We start from the raw sequence: 27,895 nt of genomic DNA, 5'->3' as shown, positions 1-27,895 counted from the left end.
TTAATTTGGAAAACATATTTTAAAAATTAGAAGCACTCATAATAGGATAATGTATATGTAGTTTGTACATACTGCTTTTTAAATTTAATATCATGATTTAATACCATGTGCATTTTACAATTTCATTAATTTTTGAAAATATACTTTTTGAGGATATAATTTGAGTGGCTATATAATATTCATTTCAAGGGATGAACAAAAACCTCCCTTACTGTTGGACATTTAATTTTTCCTAATATTTTGTTATGATAAGTATTAAGGTATTTTCCATATTAATTTTGACCTACATTCTATGTTAGCCTTTAAAATATTGTCTTGCAAGAAAATGAGCACCTTAAAATGGGGTATCATTAGTTTGGGGGTTCTGATTAATGTCAGGGCTCTTTCTGTAGAGAACTAAACTGCCTTCTGCAACCGTGGCCACCAGCGTGACTGCATTCCCACAAATATCTCTTCCTTTTTATTTCTCCAACCCTGACTACCTACCAGTGGTTTCCTATTTTCATTGCCTCTCTCAGAGCCTTCCTTGTGTAATTCCATCTAGAAGACATCTGAATGAGGACTTTCACCAAAACTCTCCCTTATTTCAGCTTCATCTCTACTCTCAACCCTCTGCTCCTCATCTCACAGTCCAGAGGTCTCAAAAAGACCTTATTTCTTCAAATTGGGTCCCTTCTCAGTTATGCCATCCCTTTTATGGTCTTCAGAGGTAATACCTCTGGTTGACTCAAAACATGAATCATGAAATTGAAAGAAAACAAAAGAATTATTTAGTCTTATCTTCCTCTTAATTCTGGAAAATATCTTTGGTAGCTTTTTAATAGAATGAAAGTGTAAGTTGTGCATACAAAGTAAATAGAACACAAAAGGGCCCCAACATTCCATCAAATATCATTTTCTTACCTGAAAGAACTATGGTCCTAAAAGATAAAGTGGATAAGAAAGGCTTGGATAGAATGAATTGACTCGGGTAATACACCATGAGCTACATGATCACCTCCCTCCTCAACTTCCAGACTTCTCAACACAGTAATCATAAAACGGGACCAAATTTGGACATCGGAGTGGTTGGCACAATTCTCCTACATGTCCTGCAGCTCCAGACTCACACCCAGCCAGAATCTATATTCTATTAGCATATTCGATTCTCATCTATATTCTACTGCAGCCAGCTGAGAAAGTAATCTTCCAAAATTCTCTTGGAAAGGCAACCCTCAAAATTTTCGGGATGTCATAATTGTTTCTTTAGCATAAGTAGTATGTTTAATTCCCCCAGAGATTTAGGATCAGGTAGAGATGTTGAAGGAATCAAACACATAGTATTTGTTAAAGATTCTATATATATTTACTATTTTTAAGTACCTGCTATGTTTAAAAAAAATTGCCTTACAGATTAACGCTGTGATACCAATTTAAAAATGTGTAATTGAATAATTAAATTTGTGAAATTTTACCAAGTTACAAATACTTTTAAAACATATAATAAAATTTAATAATCATTAAATTAATTTTAAAAATTAAAAATCAATTAAAATTAATTAAATTAATTAAAGTCAGATAATTGACAATCTTAAGAAAGAAAATTTAATGTATTAAACTTATGAATACAGTATGTAATGTTTAAGGGAATTTATTAAATTGTAAAATCCCTTTAAAGTTGCTAAAGTTGATGGATGTTGACTAGACTTATTGTGGTGATCACTTTGCAATATATACATAAATTGGATATATTATATTGTACATCTAAAACTAATATAATGTCACTTGTATTAATTAATTATTGTAAGTAGCTTTATACTCATAAATTTGAAGAAATGGGCCAATTCCTCAAAAACCATAAACCATCACAACTCAATCCACACACACACAAAAATCATCTGAATAGCCCTGTACCATTAAAAATTTTCAGTCCGAGCTCCAGAAAGATGGCCTGCTGAGCTGCCACATCGTCTGTACACATAGGCCTAGAAGGCTGGCAGGTCTGAGTGGAGGCAGTGTGCATGGAGCAAGGTGTCCATGCTTGGGTGCTCCAAAGTGGAAACCAGGCTCACTAGACTCCAGGTTTAAGGGATTGTACTGATAGTTTTGAACACAGGTGGGAACTTGTGGGGTACCCATGAGGCCAAAAGAGTTTTACATGTTTTTAATTCATGGTTTGAAAGCCCCTGGAAAAGAAACCTCCAGGCCCATATGGTTCCACTGGAGAACTATACCAAGAATTTAAAAAAGAATTAACACCAATTTAAGATAATCTCTTACAGAAAATCTCTTCCGGAAATGCCTCTTTCAGAAACTGGTCTATTCCGAAATTTTTAACAGGACAAATTTTATCAATTAGAAAGAGGAAACACCTCCTTGCTCACTTTATGAGGGCAGTACTACCTAGATACTAAAAACAAAGACAGTACCAAAAAGAGAAAAAAAAATTGCAGATCATTACCTCTAATGAACTTAGACACAAAAATCAACAACATACAAGCAAACCAAATCCAATAAATTATGAGAAGAGGTGTACACCATGAGTAAATGTGATTTATTCCTGGCACACAAGGCTGTCTCAACATTAGAAAATTAATCAGTGTAATCCATCATGTCAACAAGCTAAAGAACAAAAAAAATAATCATATCAACTGACACAGGAAAAGCATTTGACAAAATCCAACTCACATTCCTAATAAAAATATTTCTTAGCAAGTTAGAAATTCAGGTAAATTACTTCAATTTGATAAGGAGCATCTACAAAAAAATCTATAGCTAATGTATACGTAATGATGAAAGGGTCAATGCTTTCTTCCTGCATTTGGGGACAAGGTGAGGACATCCATTCTCACCATTCTTATTCAACATAGTACAGTAAAACCTTGGATTGCAAGTAACTTGTTCTGCCAGTGTTCTGCAAGACAAGCAAACATTTCTAATAAATTTCAATTTGATAAACAAGCTATGTCTTGCAATATGAATAGTACGTGAGATTGAATGTCACATGATCACGACTGAGCCAATGGTTCTTCTCTCTCTCTCTCTCTCTGCAGGATCATGGGTGATTTTCTCCCATGCTCGGATGCTCAGTCTCAGACTGTGGTGTTTGGCAGAAATCAGTGATTTTTCAGAATGTTGGAGGACGCCCACAACTGGCACTAGTGTTATTTTTTGTCACTTCAAAGCACCTGTAGACAGTCTTTTGCTTTTCCATACAAGAGTAAGCTTAGGAATACTTTGCTTCATTGTAGGTCAGGCTCCCTGCAGATATAGACCCTTTCCTCTGCTGCTTTATTGCCAGGTACATTAAATGCAGTTTACAACAAGAATTTATTAATACCGTACCGTAGTCAACATCCGTGCAAGTGTATACAATGGCCCCCATGCAGAAAAAGATTCCATTGAGCCAATAGATGGCAGTGATTTTGTTAGTGACAGTGAAAGTCATCCTACACAATAACTCTCCTTTCGTGTCTCCTTCACACCAGCCACAAAGGTTTTCAAAGGTAAGTTCAGGGGTGGCTGGGTGGCGCAGTCGGTTAAGCGTCTGACTTCAGCCAGGTCATGATCTCGCAGTCCGTGAGTTCGAGCCCCGTGTCAGGCTCTGGGCTGATGGCTCAGAGACTGGAGCCTGTTTCCGATTCTGTGTCTCCCTCTCTCTCTGCCCCTCCCCCGTTCATGCTCTGTCTCTCTCTCTCTCTGTCCCAAAAATAAATAATAAACATTGAAAAAAAAATTTTAAAAAAAAGGTAAGTTCAGGTTAATTTGTTTATTTTTCTTTATATTTTATATTGTCTTTATTATTTTGTATTATATTACAGTATTATGATCATTTTTATATGAATATTTCAGGGTTCTGGAATGAATCATCTGAGTTTCCATTATTTCTTATGGGGAAATTCACTTTGATATACAAGTGTTTTGGATTACAAGCATGTTTCTGGAATGAATTACACTCACAAACCAAGGTTTTACTGTACTAGAAATTCTAGCTAATGTAATATGGCAAGAAAACAAATAAAAGCCATGCAGATTAGAAATGGGGGCAGGGGGACGTGATTGCTAAAACCTGCTAGGTTTCTAAATAAATAATAAGATTTCTAAGCTGAATATAAAAGCTTGAAGAAAAACTAGTTTAATTTATAACTTAAATAAATTTAATTTTAAACCAAAGCAAACCTGTAATAATATTTTCTGCACACAAAAGATACTGTTAAGGACATCAAAAGCTCACATTTAGCATTCTATTGACAGAGCCTCCCTGTCAAACATGTTCTGCTTGGTGACTTCCATTGACAGAAAGCTCACCAGCTTGCTAGGTAGCCCATTATTCTGTAGGATAGCTTAAACTGTCAAGCTGTTAGAAAGCCTTCCCCTGCCCTTACATTAAGCTGAACTCTGACTTATTGATCTATAATCACTGGTCTCAGTTCTGCCCTCCTATAGACACTGAACAAGTCTAATCACTCTTCTCTAATTATCTAGGCTCACATCTTCATGCTAGTACCTCCAGATTTGCCAATCTTTCATTTCCTCTACAATTATTTATTGAGTGCCTATGTTCCAGGCACTGTGCTTGATGCCAGAGAGAAAACAACAACAACAATACCCAGGCTATCCCCTCCAGCTCACAGTCTAATGATGAAAAGAAGCAAGTGAGGAGGCACTTAGAAGTGATATTGAGATAAAATATGTAAGAGGGACCCTGAGAGCCCATAGAAGATTCACTCATCCTTGTCCTATGGAGTCACAGATGGCTTCTCAAAGAAAACAATGTCTAAGGCCAAGGAACACTCTGTAGTTGGTTCAGTGTAGAGGCAGGAGGAGAGGGAACAACAGGTAAACAAACATCTAGGAGATGAGAGGGAGCATAGCCTTTCCTAGAGTTACATGTAGTTCCATTTAGGGCAGGAAGTATAGAGCAGGAAGATGACTTACCCTCCTCCTCCTTCTCACTGATATTGCCTAATTCAAAAAGACTTAATATAGGATCCAAAAACCTTCTGAAATTGTAAGCAAAATTGTGCACATATGTGCATATATATGTTTTCTGGAAAGAAGATTCTCAAGAATTCTCAAAGGAGTTATTAGCTTTAAGTTAGGAATAAATTAGTTAGATTGATCCATATCTGTTAAAATGTAGTCCCTGAAGCTAATACAGTATCAAAATGCTCAAAGATACCATCACAGACAGAACATTGACTCTCTTCATCAGGACATCACATCTCTGCCAAGGTAGCTTAATGCAGCCCCATCACACAGTAAATTCTTATGTAGATTGTAGTCAGTCAAATCCCTATGTCATTGTCTTGTGAATTCTGCCAGATTCTCTCTACCCGGTTCTTGGTCAATTGATATTGAAGTTAAATCAGGGCTTTTACACTAGTCCCTATCAGATTTCAGCCCAGTGCTCTGGATTGTCTGATTATCATTAATAATAAAACTAATCATAACGGCTAATATTTATTGAATACTTTCTATGTGCAGGCACCATGCTAAATTCTTTACACAATCTCAATTAATCTTCCCAATAGGTTCCTAAAGTAGATATTGTGATCTCCATGTTATAAATGAGGAAACCAAGTCTCAGAGAGGACAAGAAACTTGCTAATGGTGACTGAACTAGGACTGAACCCAAGCTCTTAACTCTTAAGCTATGACAGATTCCAATATTGCTTCCTTTACCCACCCACCTTTGCCAACAGACTCAGCATTCCATGCCCAGCTCCATTTCCAGTCTTTTCCCCATAGACTTCCGCAAAGTCAATCTTTCCAAAACACTATCAAATCAAATATGAACTTCTCAGACTAGATTTCAAGACGCATATCCTTAAAAAAAAATGTGACTCGCCAGCTTAAAATCCCAATATATGTGCGGTCTGTTTTGGGCTACTTTGGAACATGGCTTTAAAGTGGGCTTCTCCCCATTGCCAGGGTCTGTCAGGCAGTGATCATCAGGATCTGCCTCTTCAATCAGTGGTCCCACATAGAACTCCCCAGTTAGGTGATAGTAGACATTCTAAAAGAGAGCACAGAAAGCTGCCATGGATATAGTCAGTGGGGAGAGCCTTGACTTTATAGAGGGCATGAAGACTGCTCTTGAGTGAAGACACTCAGTCACCATGGGGGAGCACTGAAGTTTCCTAGGTAAAAAGGAGTCACTTCTGCCTCCTTCTCCCCAACCCCCAATTGATTCTAGGAAGAAAAACAGGCATGAGAAGAGGGCACTAGCCTTCCTGCTTCCATACAAGGGCTCCAACATAATCATGACTTGCATGGATAAGGGAGATTATCTTTCACACACATACACACACACAAACCCCTGAACTTCAGAAGCTGCATCATAAACCCCAGCTATAGACTGGGCTTGTCAAGAACCCTTTCCAATTCTTAATCTAATACTGTCTTGCTAAGTGAGCTTGGACAAATGGGTTGTTTTTGTGTCTCAGTGTTTTCATTTGTCAAGTGGAAATGCTATCTATCCTGCATACCACCAAAAGTTTCTTGCGAGGGCAACATGCAAGTAACAAGAGAGATGTGAATATTCTTAGGAGGAAAATTCCCCTGGAGGCAACTTCCATTTGGTGTCAGATCTCTTCTATTCTATGGAGTAACTTCCATTTAGCCTCTCTCTTCTCTAGCCCATTTCCTTCTCTACAGAAGAAGTCACAGGTAACATCACCTGCCTACCTCCCAGGGCATCCTGAGAGCAGTGGGAGGATGGTGGAGGCAGTGAGGAGACACGAATAGGAAGGGACTGGAGGTTACTGTCAATGAAAATATTACCATTGAGAATGAATGTGACAGAGCATAGGCTTTGTACCTATCCTCCCTACACCTGAAGTGGAACTGTCTAGCTATGACCTTTTTTTTTTTTTTAATTTTTTTTCAACGTTTATTTATTTTTGGGACAGAGAGAGATAGAGCATGAACGGGGGAGGGGCAGAGAGAGAGGGAGACACAGAATCGGAAACAGGCTCCAGGCTCTGAGCCATCAGCCCAGAGCCCGACGCGGGGCTCGAACTCCCGGACCGCGAGATCGTGACCTGGCTGAAGTTGGACGCTTAACCGACTGCGCCACCCAGGCGCCCCTAGCTATGACCTTTTGAATGGACTTGGAAGTGCTTAGTTATAAGAACAGGCTTGGATTTCACCCTTACCCATCACCCAGGAAACTCAGATCCTGCCTTTCCATCATCTAACACTAAGTCCAATTCTGGCAAAGGTTGCCAGGGGCTGAGCTACAACAGACTCACCCTGCCAGGGCAGGGGAAATTGTGGAAAATACCTGTGTACTGTATTCATGACAGTAATACATGATGGAGGTGTTGGATGAAACAAGTCCCTGATCTAGGCAGATATTTTCATCCAATGTGTTTTTCATCTGAAAGGGCAAAACACACAAAAACACCATTGGAAAGAGGCAGAAAAGGAGGGCCCTCAAGCCTCCCCTGGCCCTGTATTTTCCCCACTACTCCAAGGGTGCCAGAAATTACCAGCCAAAAAGGAACAGGAGGTTGTGATCTTGGGAGCCATTTTCTATGCACTAGACAAATGCTAGAATGAGGCACTACTGTGATGCCCCTTCCTGAGACACCCACCCTTCAGACTGTCAGAGCACATATAGAGAAGGGGAGCCAGGCCAGACATTCTGGTTGGCTGAGAAACTGAAAGGGGCAAATCTAGGGTTCCAGTTTGCGAAATAAGAAACCAGAGACAAAGACATGGAAAAAAGATGGGATCTGGGGAGCAAGAGATGAAAAGAAACTGAGAGAGCTCAAGGGCAAAATGCCAAGAAAGAAATTAGGGGTAGAAATCCATCCTGGGTAGGATGGATTTTGGAAACCCTTTTCTGGGTAGTCATGCAGTTCAGGTCTTATTGTCTCTTACAGTCAAATATTTAACATTAGAAATGCAATTTCATAATACATACTCTTCCATAGCCCACAATGTTGTGAATTGGCTTCAGGTTTGGATAAACATTTTTCAGATACCAGTCAAAAGTTTTACATTTCAGTTTCTTCCAGAGTGCCATTCTGGAAGAAATGTCTCCAAAATTGATTCCAGTGTTCTATAAATAAAACATGGAGTGTTTCTGTGCCTTGTAACATCCTTGACTCCACCAAAGGGTATGGATGACGCATGAGGGAATGGAATATTTTCCTGATAGCGTATAAGGTAACCTTGATAATTATAGTTTTCCAGGGAAAGTGGGAAGAGCTTGAACCCTTGTAATCTCTGCTGGTTTAAAAGGCACTTGCAAGGTCTGTGCAGTGGGGTCACTCAGGTTTATTTCTCATCATTAGCAAACTAATGCAAACTGTTCCTATTTGAGATAATGCTTACACCAGTAAGGCACAAAATATTCCTCATGATAGCCAGAAAAGGCTTTTGAAAGGAACATTCTGGTAATGAGATGTAAAGGTTAAAGGAGATTTTCTACAAGTGACATCTATGGGGAATCAAAGGGGAAGAACGCTTGAGCCCAGAGCCGCAGATCCAGGTTAGAAGACAGCATACCATGCCAGCCTCTTGTGGCTAACCTTAGCCAAGAAGGCCATCCTGATTTGGGTGCACCCAGCAGGGTTGCTGTCCCTACTCCCACCATCCCACATCACACCTACAATGACCAGTGAATTCTTGATGTCAAGCCCTGCCCCACAAGGAATCTCCTAGTACAGATGATGCACGAAGAACATGGAATCTACAAGATTCCTTGGTTTGAATCACATCTCTGCTGCTTACTACTTTATTACCTTAAACAAGTTCCTTTCAGCTCTCTGTGCTTTGGTTCTCCATTGTAAATGTGGGAGTCATAAAAACAAAACCTATCCCATAGATATGTTGCAATCTAATGACTTCCTGGCGCATAGTATTACTACATTAATGTTAAGTGTCATTATCATCACACTATTGGGACTTTAATTTTTTAGGATGGGAAGGCACTTTCACTCTATCCCACCCATCTCCTACCATTACCACCACCTTCTCCTTCTTTGTTCTTCCTTGCTTCTGTTCAGTTCCATGACAAACCTGGAGAGGTATGTTCCAAGTCATGTAGACCACGTATTTGTACTCATCCATCCAGATTTCAGCCACTCGCAGAGCATTGTGCTTCAAGGCAAGACTCAGATACAAGGCATAGGGCTTGTGGTGTCTCTAGGTGAGAAATCCTGGAACGGGACAAGATCTCGATGCTCCCTCCACACTGCCACACCTGTAAGAGAAGAAAAGAAAAGTCACCTGGGCAGGCTGAACCCATGGCCAATAAGTGGCATAGTTTGTAGACTCACAGAGACACGTTGTGGAACCATTTTTTTTTTAATGTAAATTCAGTCCTGCCACTGCCATCTCTATGTTACCTCTCAACCAACCAACATAAAACAACCTATGTTAGAAGTCTACCAAAATTCTTTCCTCCTGTTGTTCAGACAGCTCCAAAACTCCTACCTCCTTCAGGAAATCTTCCTGAACAGACAAAAGGAGTGGCTGCCTCTGCTCCTTTATCCCCAAGAAAGTATCAAAGTCCTGAGAGGCACCACACCCTGAACCAATCTCACTGGACTTAACTTTGTGCTGGACAGACTCTCAGAAGCTCCCATGATCCCTGCCTCCTAGTGTTCCCTATTTCCCTCTCTTTGAGTGTAGGCTTCTGATGTCCTTGTATCCAACAGAGTATGACAAAGGTGACAGTATGTACATTAGTGCTGTGTGTGATTATGCTATATAAGATTGCAGTGTCCATCTTGATAGGAGACATGATGTCTTTCTGGCTTTGAAGAAAGAAGCCACCATATTGTTAGCCACCATAATGGAGAAGGCCACAGGGCAAAAAACTAAGGGAGGCTTCCAACTATTGGTCAGCAAAAAAATGTAATAATTTCTCAGTCTGGAGGACTTCAAGGAACTGAGTTCTGCCAACAATCACATCAGTTTGGTAGATCTTTACACAGTTGATCCTACATGAGAGATGAGAACTGAGCCAACACCTTGACCATAGCTTTACAGAGGATCCTGCTAAGCCATGCATGGACTCCTAGTCCACAGAAACTGTGAGATGGTAAGTGCACCTTGCTTTATATCACCAAGTTTGTGATAATATTATTACCCAGCAATAGATAACTAATACAAGTCATTCTTAAAGAAGAGATACCATGACTTACCATGTAATTATAAAAATCCATATTCCAGATGGGTACAAACATACTTGCCAGGCCACACAATCTACTATTTGGTTTAAAAATAGTCTTCATCTAGATAGATGATATAACTATCTAATGATATTAGATTGATATAATGGCTCCATTGTCTTCTCTTCATGGTTTCTCAAGAAAGGTACAGTTTCAGGGGGTTAATTAGCCTATCTGGCAGTAGTTAGAAACTTACTGCATTCATGCCCAAGGGGACTTCTGAGATGAGAGTGAGCAACTTCGGTCCCCCTGGTTCAGGACCACCTGAAAGGTCAATCCTCTTGCCTGACTTTCAATTTTTTTTCATCTTTTCTTCTACTTTTGAACTCACAGATTCTCCTCCCTCACCCCCCAAAACCGAGAATAGCACAGTGACAAAAAATCAGGCTTTGAAGTCAGACTAACCTGTGTTCAAATCCTGACTCTATCACTGCACAGCTGGCAACTAGGGGCAAAAACACTTCCCTTCGCTGAGCCTCAGGTGGCTCATCTACAAAATGGCACAAAGCTGCCAGTAGGACTAAGCAGCATAACAAAGATCCATAAATGGCTATGATTTTTAACTTCAAACAGTTCTTTTCTTCCAATATCCTCTTCCATTTCTTTTCATTAGTTTCCAGAATCATATGAAGGTTACATCTGATTTGTTTTCAGATTTTATATTCTGAAGCCAAACATCTAAAATTTCAAATACAAATTTACTTCAATTTTTTTAGTTGATGGTAGTTTCCAATCCACAGGAATTTAGGGGAGAAAAAACTTTTGGCACAAGAAACCTTAAATTCAAGTGAAAAGATGAAAGTCATGATTGCCATTTATGAAATAATGTTAACCATTATCTCTGACCAACAGTTGTCAAATCTCACTCTTTCAACTTGTTCCCACTTGCCAAATGCATCTCCATTTTCATTCCCTAAATCTATCTGTGTGTGTGTGTGTGTGTGTGTGTGTCTACCACACACAGAGACGGGAAGCTTCTGCTTATAATAACAATAACTTGCTTTGTGGCACATATTACCTTAAAATTTTTCATGAATTTTCCTCACCATGTAGGTATTATTATTATCACAATTTAAGTAAGTTGCCCACATTTATCAGCCAGTAAATGACAGAGCTGGATTCTGAACCCAGGGAGTAAGCATGTTAAGCTTTGGCAAGAGGCCAGAAATACATAAGGTGCTTAATAAATGCTGGTTTTTCTTTCTTGTGCATCAGCCCAAACAGCCAAACAGCCTGTCTCCATTTATACGTGTCCATGTGCACCATCACTGCCATGCTGCTAGATGTCAGAATAAAACATTCCATGCAGCTCTGATGTACCCTAAGATCTGTCATTGGAAAAAGACAGATCTTAACAAGTGCTGACAGGTTTTAAAAGTCAAATAGCCACACTCACAAACTAAGGAAACTGGATATGGGTAGAACTGTTTTATCCAATAAAAGGAAAAGGATGGCTCTTCCCCGACCCTCTGTACATTTCCCTCAAAGTCTATCAAAAAATCACAAAATGTTAAAAGAAAGAGGATTTCTTGTGGAAACTAAAATGGCAGAGTTCAATACAAGGTGGGGGAATGAAAACAGAAAGGCAGCAAAAGGAGAGAGTAGAGAAAAATGAGGAACTCAGAAATGGTAAGAAGGGCTTAGGGTCCTAACTTAGGTAATTGGGGTTCCAGATAAATTCATGGAAAGCTATAGTAGGTAGGAAAACCTCAACTATAATGTAACTAGGGTCATCTTAGGACTTTGCTAAGTACCATACATAAAATAATTGTTTCTACATTTATGTTTTTTATGCTGGAGACTAATTGTACTCCAAATATCTATTCCCTTTACATCTATAGTTACAGAAAGAATAACTGCACACATAAGCAACTAGCTGAAATCTACATTTCACAGACTCTTTTGCTCACCAGTGACCATATGACCAACAGTCATGGGATTTGAGGGGAAATGACATATACAACTTTTGGGTAGTGCCCTTAAAAAGAAAGCATGCTCTGCCTTTCCCCTTTTGTATTCCTATTGACTAGAATACAGGTGTGGTGCTGAGTGTGACAGAACCACAAGATGGAAGAGTCTTGGTCCCCATCACCCTGCAGCTGCCATCTCAATCCTGAACTGCTTTTGTTCAAACTGTTATTGGAAAAAGGAATCAATTTCTATGTTGTTTAAACCTGTTATTTTAGCCTCTCGCACAGAAGCCAAACAAGAATTCTAATTAATATCTTTACAAATCATTTAAAATTATTTATTACATTTTAACTGTGCCATTATCCTTACAAGGTAGATGAAGGGAGGATGCTTCTCCCCTTGCATAAATGGAAAAATTTGTCAAGATAATCATACAAAAAGTAGTTTTCTCTGCCAAACAATGACTGTTGGCTTAAGGTATAACCCAGATAGAGACTCAAAGTATATTTGTTAACACATAAATATGGGGGCTTGGCTAGTACTTAATTGGGTATAACATGTAGTTCTAAGGTCATCAGTTCCAGGGAAAAGAAACTGAAAATATTAGATCTGAGCAAGCTTTAGAAAATACCATACACTTCAAAAAAAAAAAAAAAAACCACCATTTTATAGAAGCTTGGTCCACAGTGAGTTAGCAGAGTCAGGATTAGAACCAAGTACAGCATTTTTTACAATGCCATCCTGACAGTCTTATTATTATTTTTTTTTATCATTAACCATTTATGAGCATAAGCCACATGTCACCCACCATGCTAGGTGCTTAATGTAGTAGGTATGACATAGAGAGCATGTATACTGCCCAAGATAATACAAACTTTCAAGTGGCAGAGTAGGATTTGGACTTAAGTCTGTATGTCTCCAATACCCATGAAATTTTCACTAACTTATACTGCCTTTTGTAAGAGTTAAACCTTAGTCTGGAATATTAAAGAAAGATGTAAGAACCATCAGAAACCCAAGGGACAAGGTCTTTTAATAAAGGTCTGTATATTATACAGGAAAGGCAAAAGGAATACTCTGGTGAGGGGGGGGGGAATGTTTTATGCATGAAATCTGTTCCAAACTGATAAGTTGAATTTATTGACCCCAATTCTTCATACTTCTCTTCATGGCTTCATTGTAGACAGACTTCACTGTAAACAGACACCATGGAAGTTGGAGTTGGCCATGTGACTTACTTTAACAAATGGAATAGAGCACAAAAATAATGTGCTAGTTCCAAACCCAGGCCTTAAGAGACATCACATGTTTCCACTTGCCCTCTGTTGCATAAGAAGAACTTTACCAAGGTAGCTGCTGTCCCATTGGCCTGAGCCTCAGAATAAACATGTGTGGAACAGAGCCACCCACGCAAGCCCAGCTGGACCTGGGTATCTGTGAGAATAAATTATTGTTGTTTTAAGTTTCTGAGTTTGGGACAGTTTGTAACACAGCATTTTTGTGGCAGGAGCTAACTAATACACTGATGTAATATGATCCTGCACTTGAATTTTCTCCAGTAGTCTTAGTTTGCACACCAAATTTATACAGCACAAAAATGCAGGTTGTTCGTTTGACCTGAGAAATCATGGGAAGCTGTCAGGGGAATGGAAGAGGCATCATTACTGAACCGTGAAGCCAGTGCTGTTCCAGACACACAGGAAGTTAATCAGAAGTAGAACTGGTTTGAGAATTTCCTGCTGTACAACCCATCACTGGCTATTTGTCCTGGACAAGACTACATCTCAGAATGAACTTATGTCATGATGTCAGCTGCTCCATCTGTCCATACAGGAGCATGTTGGCTGCCCACACATCTGTAGCACCCGATCCTTCTGCCCATTTCAAATTCCCTTTAGCTAATCTTGTAGATAGCTGCCTGACTTAAAGTTGGCTTAAAGCATCCTAAGAGATGCTTAGAAACTGCTTGGAGTCTGCTGAGCCTCAATTCTGCCCCTTTCCATCCATATTTCCCAGATTATATAGACCTATACCAGAAAGCTCTACTCCAGAAGTTTTACTGCCTATCCCTAGTGATCCAGAAACATGAGAATATGTCTATTTCTTGAGCCAATGACATTCAGCCTTGTTCCAGAATTCCAGAGATCCTACCAACCCTCCAATTATTTCCCTTTCTTTTTTGTCTCATAATAAGAAGGAAATATATCCACCCTCAAGCTAAGTTCCACATTTTCTCCTCCATAGACCAGCATTCCACCATCCAGAGATCCAATCACTCCCAATAAGATCCTGTTGGCAGCCAGGATGCCCATGATGGAGGGACTCCTGTAGAACACACAACAAGAGAGTTATTAACCTCTCGAGGAGGAATGGTCAGGATGAAGGTGGGTGAGGGGGTAGGAAGCCAATTTGGCTTTCAAAACTCTACTCAAGCCTCTACCTATCTTGAAGGCTTTTCTTAAACCCTCAGACTGAACTTTGTGCATGTAGCCTTCCCTTATCCCCATGCTACCATAGCCTTGTCAATTATATTGACATTACATCTTTTGGGGGGATCCTGGTGGCTCAGTCAGTTAAGTGTCAGATTCTTGGTTTCAGCTCAGGTCATGATCTCATGGTTTGTGAGTTTGAGCCCCATGTCAGGCTCCGTGCTTACAGTGTGGAGCCCTACTTGGAATTCTCTCTCTCTCTCTCTCTCTCTCCCTCCCTCCCTCCCTCCCTCCCTTCTGCTACCTCACTCTTTCTTTCTCTCTCTCTTTCTCAAAATAAATAAATAATTATAAAAAAAGAAATTCCATTTTTTTCATCTTCATATCCTTACTTCATAGCCTGATAAATGCTTCAAATGGTTTTTAAAATATTACATGCTGTGCTTAACTTTGTTTGAAAGCCCTTAAATAGTCTAAAGGGTCTATAATTTCTTATCCAGGATCTGTTTTTTTCCCTATCTTCTGTCCCTCACCCCATCTCCTCCACTTCTCCCACCCACTCTCATCAGTACCACCAAAGATAAACAAAACAAACACCATTTATTCCTGATTTTCCAGGTGTCAATCAGGTTCCCTAAGCCCCACACTTACTTCACTGAAGCAGTGACGTTATGCAGATCAATCCAGTCCTTTGGCAGAGGATCGTAGCAGCACCATAGTTTCCAAATGAACCCATCAACTGCCAGTGCATAGTTCTCCAATTGGAAGGTGTCAAAATGAATGTTGTCAAAAACAGGAGACACAATCATTGTGTGGTCTTCCTGAATCCGAGCCAAAATGGGCTCTGCCCTGAAAGAAGAGTGTGCAACAAACCCAGGCTGGATATGAAAGTAAGGAGCAGAGAGAAGCAAACAAAACTTCTCCAAGCACCTTGCCCTGGTACTGAGCATCTTATTCATTTGGGTCGTGCTGTGCAATGAGTAGGACTCTCCAGGGTGCAGAGTCTCTATAGTTTTCAGGATAGCTGAGGCTGCTAGCAGCTGACTCGGGTCAAGAGCACATTTGGGGGTGGGGGGCACCTGGTGGCTCAGTTGAGCACCCTACTCTTGATTTTGGCTCAAGTTATGATCTCACAGTCGTGGGATCAAGCCCCTCATTGGGCTCCACACTCAGCATGGAGCCTACTTGGGATTCTCTCTCTCTCCCTCTACCTTTCCCACACTTGAGTGTGTGTGTGCATGCTCTCTTTCTCTCTCTCTGTCTCTCTCTCTGTCTCTCTGTCTCTCTGTCTCTCTGTCTCTCTCAAAATTTAAAAAAAAAAAAAAAGCAGATTTGGAATTAGTACCTAAATACCACTCCCAAGTCATTGGGAATGGAACCATTGGTATTCTGCCTAAATTTACATTATCTCTTTGGGTCTCCCTTTTTTTCCAAAATGATGTCTCTTTACTATCTGATTCTCCAAAGAACATAACTTTCTTTGTATCATGTAATTTCAGGGCTGGGAAAAACCTTAGGAATTATCAAAACATCATTTCTTCATTTTACGGTTAAGAACATAAATGTTTAGCTGGGTAATGTGACTGATTCAAAGTCACAAAGTTATTTAGCAAAGTCAAGGTCAGAATCCAGTTGCCAATACTCCAAGCCCATTTTTTTTTTCTCTAGCACTAAACTATTTTTCTTAGCCAACAAAAATCCCTGAGTAAAAGCGCCCTATCTTTGGATATTTTCTTTGTTCAAAGTCTGGTACTGTCTTCCCCTATTTCCACAATATCCTGTCTTGTATATAGTACAGGTACTGTATCTCCTTTCTGCCTTTTCCCAGAAGAAAACTCCTGGAGTCTTACACCATCAACGTTCATTTCAACATGAGCATCCAAGATGACAATCACATCAGCTATAGCCACTTTCCTGCCAGTGTTATGTGCTTGAGCAAGACCCTTTTTTTCATATGCCAAATTATTTTCAGTAATCCTGAATACCTCTGGTATAAACTTTGATCTTCTTGGGGCACCTGGGTAGCTCAGTTGGTTAAGCGTCCAACTTCGGCTCAGGTCATGATCTCGCGGTTCATGAGTTCGAGCCCCGGGATGGGCTCTGTGCAGACAGCTCAGAGCCTGGAGCCTGCTTCTGATTCTGTGTCTCCCTCTCTCTCTGCCCCTCCCCTGCTCACGGTCTGTCTCTCTCTGTCTCTCAGTAATAAATAAATGTTTAAAAAAATTAGAAAAATAAAAATAAAATTTAATCTTCTTATCCAAGTATGCCTTTAGTTCTCCTGCCAACAGAATGCATACCTATAGAAATCCTGAGTGCCTTAATCGATGTGGTGTAGAAATTTCATTCTATTTTATAGTAGTGGTTGAACTACCTCCAATTTAGGATGAAAAATTCTACCATCTTGACTGAGAAAATAAGTAGTGTTTCCCCTGCACCTACCTCTCCTCTCCTTTCCATCCTCGGGCTTAATGCTTCATTCTTAATCCCCCTTGAAGTTAAACTACATTAGAATAATCATACTGCTTACTAAGTAATAAGGATTGTTATTCATGCTTTATGTATATTGAGAAAGTCTTACGAATGAGTAGACAGACCTAACCTGAATAAGGCAGAAGTGCTGATGAACAGACATTGTGGAGACAGCCTGGAATGTCTTCCCCACAGCTAAATTCTCAAGATATTCTGAAGAATCCATAAACAACTGAAATTATTTTGTCTTGCTTTACATATTTCAACTTGCCCTACTCAAGGGCCAATTTTGGATAGAATGCCCAGACTAATGGCTTTTTCAGCTTCCAGATAATGAATTTATCCCCCAAATTATGCAAACAGGATTCACTATTCCTAGATTGTTTACTTTTTTTTCCTCTCTCTCCATTCTCTTTTATAAAGCCTGACTATAAATTTGTTCTTTGACTCAGCCTACCAGCTGATTTCTTCATATGTATGAGAACAACTTGCATGCAAATCACCAAGCAGTGTTAAAATATCTAAATGACTCTGAGTATCCATTGATAACATTAATTTATTTAATTTTCAAATTATCCTACGAGGTAGGTACTTCAGTATCCTCACTTTATAGATGAAAAAACTGAGGCACAGAGAGACTAAGAAACCTAAGTTACACATCTAATAAGTGGCACACCTGGATGTGAGCCCTTTTTATGTCTAACCATCATGCCATGCTACCTCAAGAACTATGTATGAACTTTGTTGGGTTTATCATGATTTCCCTCCATTCCTCTCTTCCCAGGGCCAAGAAACAAGATTCTTGCTGGTTTCTCCCTCACAAGAAGAGTAGATTTGTGAGTGCTGGAGTGGCCAAGATCTGGAATGACTGTGGCACAAAAATTTTCCCCCCAAATTTCCCAATTGCAGTCCAGGATGACTAACTCAGTAGTTGAAGGTGTTAAAGAGAGCCAGTGGATCTGAAGGCTGTTTGTTCCTACTGAGAGAAACCAAGCTGGAAAGTCCCTACACTCACCCAGTCACTACTTTTAGGAAGCAATCAGAAGGGATTGCCGTATTTTTTCTGCTTCTCCTGCCACTGAAAAGCTTGTGGCAAAGTGGGGGAGGGGAGCAGGAGTTTCTGTCACTTGACAGCGTGAAGAAAATGTAATCTTCTGTGGAAAATTAAATCATGGATACTGCCTATTTTTCAGCAATGTCTTCAAGAAAACTCAAAGTGAATGGAAAATCTGGAAATCTTGGTGGTGGTGTTATAATCACTTAAAGGAGCAAGAGCAGGATTACCATAATTTCTGAGGCACCTTTTTTTAAAAGGCATTTGAAATATCTCACCAAAAACTATGAAGAATAATCTGTGTGGTTGGTTAGTTGTTAACATAGTTGTTAGTTTTAAACATAGTTGCTAACAGCATAGTTAGGGATTACATTACTTCCAGATTAATCAGGATAAATAAGAAGAGGAAGATAAGGATTAAAAATCATTTATCTGGAGTATTTTGTATGAGTTCTTAAATAAAACGTGTAAATCAAAATGGTGGTGGGGCGAGAAGAGAGGTTGGATATCTAGTCTGTAATTCAACCTCTTTCACTATATAATTCTGTGTCACTTCACATTTGGGGATCTCTGTTTCTTCAACTTAGAAATGATGGATAATGTCAGGATCCTTCCACTTCCAAAATTCTATGAGTTGTAGATTTTAAGTCATCCTCTCATAAATAATGCCTATAGTCCAGCACAAGAATTAAATAACCCTTGATGGATCTTCTGAAGTAAACTTATGCTCACTTCTCAACCTTGCTCTCCCACTGGTCCCCTTTGCCCCCAAACCCTTTGTTCCAGGATGCTCAGCTTAGGGTGCTTCTGGCTACTGCAGATTTGTTCACATTATTCTTTGCATCACTCTCTCTCCCCCAACCCCCACACATACACCCAATCATTGTTTTCTTTGCTTTTCTAAATCCTACCAAGCTTTCAAGTCCCAACCCAGGTCCTTCTCCTCCAGGAAGCCTCCCTAGATAATCCCAGGCTTTTCTCTGGGCTTTCTTACACTCACCAACAGCTCACTCAATTTAACACATCATTCTTCAGGTATTGGAATGTCTTTTTATGGGTATGTCTTACCTCATCAATTAATATGAGAACTTCTTGAAATCACTGACATTCTCTTCCCTGCATAGTGTCTTGTTTTGGGTACAAATTCAACAAATAGCTGAGAGTTATAAAATTTGCCTAAAATTTGAGAGAAAATACAGAATCCCACTTATATTAATATAATTTCTGAAAAGTTGGATTAGCCCTGTTGACACTTGAAACACTTGACCTAATGCAAATGAAGCTTCATATCTAGGGAAAAAAGGAAAAGGGAATACCTCTAACACCAGGTGATGGCATTTCAACAGTACTACAAATGATACTGAGGTAAACAAGGAGTAATAACACTAGCTAACATTTATTGGGAGCAAGTCCTTTGTTAAGGACTTTTCATGATTTAATCCCCAGACTGGTCCTATCAGGTAAACTATTTATTTCCCCCATGTTACAGATGAAAAAATGGAGACATGAAGTAGTTGAGTGACTTGCCCCCCAAAGTCAAATGAATAGTAAGTTTCTCTTGTGGCATGCATCATGGTCTTCCATTTATTTTCCTAAACTTAACACAACATGGATTTTTGAGTTCCCTTCGATGTAAGACCAATCTAGCTCATGTTTTCACAGTTAACGAGAGAGAAGCTAATTCCTATCACAGAGACATGAGCCAAAGAATGATGAACAGTCCCCTCTTCTGTGCCCAAACATTATGGCTATGGAAAACATAATGGGTTACTGACTCAAGTGAGAGAAATGTGTTATATGATAGGGGCACGGTTCAGAACAATCTAGAGTTTTGCTTGACTTCTCTTTATGTGTCTACCCTACATTTGTAATCTTGTATCTTTTGAATTAATTGTTCCACAGGAAGAAATCTTGAATTAACTCTTATCTACTCTTCATGGAATGTGGGATGGAAGAACCATTGATTTTTTTTCCCCACAGAAAAAGGTATCTTCAGTGGTCTTCCATCTCAGCCCTTGTATTTGCCTCATGGAAAAGTTGAATCTCAGAGAGGTAAGACAACTTGCCTCAGGTCATCTCACAGAGCCAGGGAGAGGAGCCAGGGTGTCTCCAGATGTCTAGGACAGAGGTCTTTCTAATCAAGCCCTTGTTTCTTAAAGACCACGTGTGGAACTTGGAATCAGTCTCCATGCCCAGAAAGGAATGAAGTCAGCCATCTTCGTTTCTTTGGTTTTCAGTGGAATTTTGCTTAGGAATTGTACCTTCTTTTTTGTGTATGTGCAGATATTGAAATGACAAGAAAGGAAGCTATTTAAAGCATAAAAAGGAGAATTTTAAGTGTCTTAAAATCCAACAAAGAAGGCTTGGAGGTCATTTGTCTCTTCTTCTTGGGTCAAATTGCCCCTAACTTGAACTGCAGTAAATACCTCTCTGGTACTTAAAGATCCCCCTGAGAAGGAATATATTCTGCCTCCAATGGGCAACCACTTAATCTCTAGAAATTTCTTCCTTATTGCTAGCCCAATTCTCTGGTTTTGTGACTTTGTTCTAGTTTCTTTTATTTGGCACCCAAAATTTTAAAAACTAAGAGCTGAGATGTTACTATGTGCTAAATGCTATTCATAATCTATGTACTATAACAGTGAACATAGTGGCTAGAGCTAGGGCTCTGGACTCTGAAATTTATGACCAAATCTCAATTCTGTAACCTACCAGCTGTATGATGTTGAGCAGGTTCCTTAACCAGACTATGCCTTGGTTTTTTGCATCTGTAAATTGGGCAAAAAGTGGGTCTTCCTCATAGGTTATTGTAATAATTAAAACAGTTAACATACATGAGGTGATTGGAACAATGTTAGCTGCCATGATTATCTCATTAACTCTCATGTAACTCTCATTACAGTTTATGAGATAGTTATTATTACCGACATTCATGTTTTGCAGATAAGTAAATTGGAGCATGGAGAAGTTGAGATATCTATGGACATAGAGCTTATAAGGGAGGAAGTGGGATTCTGAAATCCTAGCAAGTGAGGGCTCAGGTCCACTATCTCCCACTTTTCCATGTGTCCTTGCTGGGTGAACTAGATAGGAATGGGGAGGGAGCATGCTGTGAGCAAGAGACATGGCCACTGTGAAGAGTCTCAACATCCAAAGCTCCCTTTTCTTTGGGTTTAATTACCTGGGAAGATTGCTTTTCCTCATAGGGAACAGTTCTGAATCCCTTCTTGGGATCTAAGGACTAACTGTGGATCCCACCTCACTTCCTCAGGTCCCCATCATGGTGCATGCATGGGAAGTCTTTGGAGTCACTCACTCCTGGGCCTGACTCAGCTCCACCACTAACTAACTATGCAATTTGGGCACACTATGTGGTCTATCTCTCTGTGTCTTAATTTCCTCATCTGTGTAATCAAGAAGATGATCCTCTGCCTTGACTTTGGAAGATTAATGTTTCCAGCACATAGGCCCTCAACAAATTATCCTTTTCTCTTCCCTATATGAGGAGCCCGAAGTGTCCCAAACTCTAACCTAGAACACTTTCCAACCTATCATGGTCAATAAACTATTATTCCTTGATCAAGTTGCTTACTGTTTGAGCTAAAATCGTCCACCAAGATGATCTCCTTTAACAATTGAGAGGGGGTGTGGTTAATGATACTAGTAATAGCCCATTCTATAATGGACAGAGCTTCATTCACGAATATGAGAATGACACCGAAGGATGGGAGTTGTGTAGAATATGTCTTCTGAAGACACCTGTAAGAAACCATTTTAAATAACCACATTACTTTTTAAAAATTACTTAAACATTAATATCCAATTTACCCCTTCACTACATATGATGTTTTAATGTATCAATCAGCTCACCAATCCCCAAACTTATTAGGAAGGGCAGCTCTCAGGTGATTATCACAGTAGCAACATTTTATATTTGTTTATACATAATTTTCCTGTTATATGGATAAAATCCATGTTTTTTCTATTAATCTTCAAAAGATGTATATCCACTTGAACATCCAACGTTCCCCAAAAGGAATCCCTATTCCTCCCCCATCTCCAAATTACCTTCCTTGCCAGAGGCCTTCTGTCATTTTCACCACCTTTTCCCCATGTTCTCAGACCATCAGTCTTTATTGACACAAATCTCTACTCCACTGCTATAAAGTGGTAGGAAACTTTTCAAAGAATTATGCTTCACACATTTTTAATATAATAGTTTACATTTATTAAATGCTTGCCATATGCTAGATACTAGCTTACTCTTTATTTTTAACATCTTTATTGAGATCTACTTTGTATGATAAAACTCACCTATTTTAAAGTGTAAAATTGTTTTTTTATAATACAGAGTTGAGCAACCATTACTACTGCCAAATTTTAGAATATTCTCATCACCCTAAAAAGAAACTCCATACACATTACCAGTCACTTTCCATTTCTCCCCAACCCATTCCACCCCCACTTCCTTTCTCCAAAGGAAACCACTAATCTCCTTTCTATGTCTAAAGAATTGTCCATTCTGGCCTTTCCATATAAATTGAAACATACAATATGTATTTTGTATGACTAGCTTCTTTCAGTTAGCATAATGTTTACAAGGTTAATCCATGTTCTAATGTATCAAAACTTCATTACTTTTTATTTTCAAATAATATTGCATTGTATGGGTATGCCACATGTTTATCCATTTATCAGTTGTTGGACATTTAAAATGTGTTCCATTTTAGGGACAGTTATTAATGCCACTGTGAACATTCTTGAACAAGTTTTGGGTTGGCATATATTTTCATTTCACTTATATATACTAAGAGTGCAATTTCTAAGTCATAGAACAACTCTGTTTAACAATTTGATGAACCACAGTAGTGTTTTCCAAAGTGACTGTACCATTTTACATTACCACCAGTAATGAAGGAGGTCCTAATTTCTCTACATCCTGGACAACACTTGTTATTATCTGTTGTTTTGATGATAGCCATCCTTGTGGGTGTGAAGTATTATCTAATTGTAATTTTGATTTCCATTTCCCTAATAACTAATGATGTTCAGCATCTTTTCATATACTTGTTAGCCATGTGTATATCTTTTTGGAGCAATGTCTAAGCCCTTTGATTTTTTTATATTGAGTTATAAGAGTTATTTATGGTCAATTGATTTTTTTAATATGAAATTTATTGTCAAATTGGTTTCCATACAACACCCAGTGCTCATCCCAACAGGTGCCCTCCTCAATACCCATCACCCACCCACCCCTCCCTCCCACCCCCCATCAACCCTCAGTTTGTTCTCTGTATTTAAGAATCTTTTATGGTTTGCCTCCATCCCTCTCTGTTTGTAACTTTTTTCCCCCTTCCCTTCCCCCATTGTCTTTTTAATGGATTTTTAGGATTTTCTATATATAAGATCATGTTATCTGAGAGTAGAAATAATTTTACTTCTTCCATCCCAAGATGGATGCCCTTTATTTCTTTTTCTTGCTTGGATAAAATATTGAATACAAGCATTGAGGTCACATATACTTGTTTTTTGTCTTCATATGGGGAAAGCTTTCACTCTTTTACCATTAGGAATGATATGGGCTTTTTGTAGATGCCCTTTACTAGATTGAGGAAGTCCCTATCTACTCCTTGCTTGTTGCATGTTTTTAATCATAAATGGTGTTGGATTATCTAAAATGCTTTTTCTGTGTCTATTGAGATGATAGTATGCCTTTTGTCCTTTATTCTATTAAGATGATGTACCACATTGATTTTTCAGAGTTTGAACCAAGTTTATATTTTTGGCTTAAATGCCACTTTGTCTTGTTGCATATAATCTTGTTTCTATTCTGTTAGATTCAGTTTGCTAATATTTTCCTGAGGATTTTTACATTTATATTCATAAGGGATGCTGCTCTTCCATTTTCTTCTCTTGTGATGTTTTCTTCTGGCTTTGGTATCAGGGTAATATTGACCTCATATAACGAGTTGTGGAGTGTTCCCTTCTCTTCTATTGTTAGGAAGACTTTAGCAAGGATTGGAGCTAATTCTTGTGTAAACTTTGGTAGAATTCACCAGTAAAGGCATATGGACCTGAGTAGTTTTTTAGTTACTAATCCAATCTCTTGTTAGAGATCTACTCAGATTTTCTATTTCTCCTTGAGCCAGTTTTGGTAGTTTGTGCGTTTCTAAGAATCTGTTCATTTCTTCTAGTTGTCTAGTTTCTTGGGAGACCATTGTTATAGTACTCCTTAATAGTCTTTTATTTCTGCAAGGTCAATAGTGAAGTCCCTCTTCCAATCCTGATTTTGTTTATTTTTTTCTTGGTCAGTTTAGCTGAAGTTTTATTAATTTTGTAGATCTTTCAAAACACAACTTTCTGTTGGATTTCTTTATTGTTTTTATGTGTTTTTTCATGTATCTGTACTCTAGAAATTTTAAATTATTCTTTTTCATGAATTTCTCCAGTCATCTAGTTATTTTGTTGAGAAGAAATGCTATACTCAACATTCTGCCATTCTGGAAGGAAGACTAAATCCATATATTTCTTAAAAATGTAAAGTAATCTTTAAAAATGTAAAGTAATTTCCAACATAAAAAAAAATCCAGACTTTTGGACTCTGATAAATCAAACATTTGTCTCACTGCAACCATCTCCCCTGCTGATAGCACCTCCTCTGACCAGAGTCAGAGTTGCTATAGTTACTCACAGCATATGTTCCCCTGTTTACCAGAGCCCTCATACAGCAGATCTGTATAGACATTTGAGTTGCATCCCCTGAGAGTGCAAGAATGTTTTAGGCAAAGGCTGCAGTACAGATGAATGCACAGGGGCACAGAAGAGTACACACTGTTTGAAGAACTACACTGCTCAGCATTAGTGACAAAAGATAAGGCTGGACAGACCAGCAGGACCAAACAATGGTTAAAAAGAGTAAGTAGAGGAACTGAAGCCTTTTAAGCATAGGACAGGTATAATAGGTATGAAGACCTCAGCTAAGACATACTCTGAAGAATGAAAAGAAGAATAGTCTCAATCTGATTTCCTAGTCACTTGACTATTGTGAACTGGTAGGGGGTTGGAGGAAGGATACCATACCATAATGCTTCTCAAGCTCTAGATGCATACAAACTACCTGAAGATCTTGATAAAAGGCAGATTCTGGTTCAGTAATTTTGGTCAGAATCTGAAATTCCACATTTCTAACAGACTGTCAGATGATGCCAATGCTGTAAAGAGTGTGGTACAATGAATATGAGTAAGTAAGCGCAAAGTCTGCAAATAGACTTGTATTCAAGTCACAGCCCTGGCACTTTTTATTTGTATGATCTTAAAAAAATTACCTTCCCTATTTGTGTTTTCTTTACCTTATCTATAAAACAGTAGTAGTAGTAATAATAACACTCACGTCATAGTTGTTTAAGAAAAAAACTTGCCCTATTTTCCACTTATGTAGAAAAAAAACAGTTTGTCTCCCTTATTACTCACATTATTACTTCACAGACCACTTCAATTTTAACACTTCTGGTCACCAACTGTGTGTGTCTTTTCCCACACCAAGCAAGTCTCTCTGACAGCAGCTGGATATCCTATAACTTAATTTTGGTAATATCTACTTGGAGATAGCATTAGATTCCATAAGTTAAGGGCTCAGTCTTACAAGACTCTACTCATCCTACTTCAGATGCCAGTTGCAGGTAGTAGGTCGCCAGCTTACCCACAAGTTTTGTCAGACGTGGCTACAAATTGAAGGTTCCTATTACCCCCTCCTCAGGTTCAACTAATTTGCTAGGGTCACAGAATTCTGGGAAACACTAGCTTATGTTTACCAGTTTACTTAAGGATCTGATAATGGATACAAATGAACAGCCAGCTGAAGAGATACATCAGGCAAGGTCTGTGAGGGTCCTGACTGCAGGACCTTCTGTCACTATGGAGCTGGGGTGTATTACCCTCCTTGTGTAGATGTGTTCACCAACCTGGTCTCCAAATCCCATACTACTGGGATTTTATGGGGGCTTCCCTACAGGCATGACCAAATACTATTTCTATTTTCAGTCTCTTTCCCTTCTCTGAGGGATGGGGGTGGGGCTGAAATTTTCAAGCTTCTAATTATGGTAGATCTTTCTGGTAACCAGCCCTCATCCAGGAGTCCATTCAGAGTCACCTCATCAGAACAAAAGATACTTATAGTGTTCTTATCACTTAGGAAATGACAAAGCTTTGAGCTCTGTGTCAGGAACTGGAGGCAGAGACAAATATATATTTTCTATGATTTCACAACAGTATCATTATGAGGGTCAATATAATAATGTGCATAAAGTGCTCATAATAAAAGAAGGGCTCATTAAATGTTAACTGCTTTGGTGATTATTACTTTGGTGATTATTGCTGTTCTTGTTGTTCTTATATTTGTTACTTGAATCGTGGCACCTTTCATTGAACTGGGAACAATGAGAGGAGAAAAAGTAATGGACATGTTTTGGTTTGGTCTTGTTGAGTAGGAAGTACCTGTGAGTCACACTAGGGAATTCCCCAGCAGGTCATTGCAAATATGGTTCTGGGGCCACAGCTGAACAATCTGGATTGAAGACATGTGAATTTAGGAGTCATTACCATGTAAGTGGTGGTTAAATTCACAAGAGTTGTATAAAATTACTCAAGTTACATGCAGAAAGGAGACTTGAGCTAAAGCCTGAGGATCATCAATATTTAAAGCAAAGGCAGAGGGATGTAAGAGATAAACCTTAAATTCTTTCAAGCTCAGTGGCAGTTCTTAATGTCCAGTACAGGTTGCTTATATATAAATATGTATTTTTATTAATTTTTAAATTAAATTCAAGGTAGTTAACATACAGTGTAGTAGTGATTTCTGGAGTAGAACCCAGTGATTCATCACTTGCATATAACACCCAGTGCTCATCCCAACAAATGCCCTCCTTAATGTCCATCACCCATCTAACCCATCGCCCCACCCATCTCCCCTCTAGCAACCCTCAATTTATTCTGTGTATTTGAGAGTCTCTTATGGTTTTCCTCCTACTCTGTTATTTATCTTATTTTTCCTTCCCTTCCCCTATGTTCATCCATTTTGTTTCTTAAACTCCACATATTAGTGAAGTCATATATTTGTCTTTCTCTGACTGACTTATTTCACTTAGCATAATATACTTTAATTCCATCCACGTTGTTGCAAATGGCAAGATTTCATTCTTTTTGATCACTAACATTCATCAGTCAATGGACATTTGGGCTCGTTCCATAATTTGGCTATTGTTGATAGTGCTGCTATTAACATTGGGGTGCATGTGCCCCTTTGAATCAGCATTTTTGTATCCTTTTGACAAATACCTAGTAGTTCAATTGCTGGGTCGTAGGGTAGCTCTATTTTTAATTTTTTGAAAAACTTCCATACTGTTTTCCAGGGTGGCTACACCAATCTGTGTTCCCACCAACAGTGCAAAAGGGTACCTACCCCTTTCTCTACATCCTCAACATCTGTTGTTTCCTGAGTTGTTCATTTTAGCCATTTTGACAGATGTAAGGTGATATCTCATTGTGGTTTTGATTTGTATTTCTCTGATGATGAGTGATGTTGAGCATCTTTTAATGTATGTGTTAGCCATCTGGACATTTTTGGAAAGGTGTCTATTCATGTCCTCTACCCATTTCTTCACTGGATTATCTTTTTTTTTTTTTTTGGCTGGGGTGCTGAGTTTGGTAAATTCTTTATAGATTTTGGATACTAACCCTTTATCCAATATGTCATTTGCAAATATATTCTCCCATTCTGTTGGTTGATTTTTAGTTTTGATGATTGTTCCCTTCACTTTGCAGAAGCTTTTTATCTGGCCCTAATAGTTCATTTTGTTTTTGTTTCC

The sequence above is a fragment of the Prionailurus bengalensis genome, chromosome B4 (assembly GCF_016509475.1).
Source record: "Prionailurus bengalensis isolate Pbe53 chromosome B4, Fcat_Pben_1.1_paternal_pri, whole genome shotgun sequence".
NCBI lineage: Eukaryota > Metazoa > Chordata > Mammalia > Carnivora > Felidae > Prionailurus > Prionailurus bengalensis.
The sequence above is the reverse complement of the archived record's forward strand: the minus strand, read 5'-3'. Positions refer to the sequence as shown.